Source organism: Trichechus manatus, unplaced genomic scaffold (genome assembly GCF_000243295.1).
Source record: "Trichechus manatus latirostris isolate Lorelei unplaced genomic scaffold, TriManLat1.0 scaffold00004, whole genome shotgun sequence".
Classification (NCBI taxonomy): domain Eukaryota; kingdom Metazoa; phylum Chordata; class Mammalia; order Sirenia; family Trichechidae; genus Trichechus; species Trichechus manatus.
Window position 1 is genome coordinate 26,196,193 of NW_004443940.1, and position 2,017 is coordinate 26,198,209.

Consider the following 2,017-nt stretch of genomic DNA (forward strand, 5'->3'; position numbering starts at 1 on the left):
CGCAGGACCAGGCAGTGTTTCCTTCTGTTGTGCATGGGGTCGCTATGAGTTGGAACCGACTCGATGGTACCTAACAACAACAACGATGCCTTCAAATATTCCATTCATTTTTGACAACTTTAAATTTTCCTTGATTCATACTTTGTGCATTCCACATTCTGATTATTAACGGCTGTTTGCAGCTGTGTGTTTCTTCTCATTTTTAGTCATGCCTTATTAGCAAATGAAGGCCCCAAAAAGTTTACTCCATCCACGTCATTAAGGTAGACTCTACTTTAAGGAGTCGCATTTTGTGTGCCTTCCAACCTGAAGGGCTCACCTTCTGGCACTATTATCATACAATGTTCTGCTACTACCCATAAGGTTTTCAGTGGCCCATTTTTTCAGAAGTAGATCACCAGGTTCTTCTTCTCAGTCTGTCTTAGTCTGGAAGCTTCACTGAAACCTGTCCACCAGGGGTAACCCTGCTGGTATTTGAAATACTGATGGCATAGCTACCAGCATCACAGCAACATGAAAGCCACCACAGTACGACAAACTGACAGAGGAATGGTGAACACATATATAAATATACACACAGAAATATATATACTTTATATGTATCTATATATTCATATATATATATATCACACATTCACACATAAGAGATTTTATCAAATTTCTTCTTATGTTTTTTTTAGGTGATATTTTATTGTGTCTTCTCATATCATCACACATTCTTGAAAAAAACTATGCATTTTTAACATTTACAGAAAGGTAGAATGAACACTCGTGTAGCCGACTCAAGCCATAGAAGTAAAATATTCTAACACCGCTGAAGACCCCTGTGCACGTTCCAGATCTCATCTCTCTTCCCCACCAAGACCCAACCTGCTTTTAGATTTTGGTGATTACTGGTCCTAAACATTTCTTCATCTCTATCTGTCAGATACTTAAATTCTTAAGCAAGATACAATATTGTTTTCCACACTTTAAAACTTACTATTTTATATATGGTATATAATATAAATCTTTTTTTTCTTCAGCTATTTTGTTTTGGGAGATTCATCCACGTTGACATGTATCAGTCTAGGCCATTCATTTCCACTGCGATATGGCATGATGTTTTCTGAATGTCCTACAATGTATCCATGACTCTGCGAATGGACACGTAAGTATTTTTTCTGTTGCACACACCCTTGCTATGAATATTCCTGGACATGTCATCTTTTTCACATGCGCGGTGGTTTCTCTGAGAGAATATACCTGGAGTAGAACTGTTGGGCTTGTACAACTTCTCCCTAACTAGATATTGCTAAATTGATCTCCAAAACGGCTTTAACAGTTTTGTTTTCAAGAGAAGTGCGTAGAATTACATCGCTTCAGATCCTCGTTAGCACACAAGGCTGTCAGACTTTTAAATTTTATCAGTCTGATGGGTTTAAAGTGGTGTATCGTTGTGGTTTTAATTAGCACTTCCCCATTGTTCAAAACACAATTTTTAATGGATGCATAATCATATTTCATTATAAGGAGAAACCACAATTTATTCACTCTTCCTGTATGTTGGACATAAGGGTGTTCCCAATGTTTCACTACAATAAACAATGCTCATTGAATACCCTTGTACATAATTCTTGAACCAAATGGCTGATGACTATTGCTTGGGATGTATTTATAAAGACATACATAGCTAAACATGCTTAAACATATTGTCAAATTGTCCCTCAGAAGGACATACCCATTTACTCACCTCCTGGCAACGTCTAAGTGTGTCTGTTTGACTGCATTCTCATTAACGGTGGTTTGATATTATCTGTGAAACAGTATTTGTCGATTTAATGGGTGAACAAATGTAGCTTGTTTAAATTTGCATTTTACTTCCTTATTGGTGAGATTGGTTATGTTTCTATATGTTTATTAACTATATTTATTATTTTATAATCATTAATTCATCCTTATCTTTTAATATTAAGTGTCTATAGAATGAAGTAGCTTAGTCTTTGAAAATTTGAAATTTAGAATAAATATTGTATAG

At 35.7% G+C, this 2,017-nt stretch overlaps 1 long non-coding RNA gene across 1 annotated transcript in view; it reads left to right on the plus strand.

The window, feature by feature from the left end:
* Positions 1-1,554, plus strand: part of LOC111820761 (uncharacterized) — a 30,681-nt gene extending 29,127 nt beyond the window's left edge. The window contains exon 3 of the long non-coding RNA XR_002824284.1: positions 1,026-1,554. This is a non-coding gene — a long non-coding RNA (uncharacterized LOC111820761). The remainder of the gene's footprint in view (positions 1-1,025) is intronic.
* Positions 1,555-2,017: the final 463 nt, after the last annotated feature.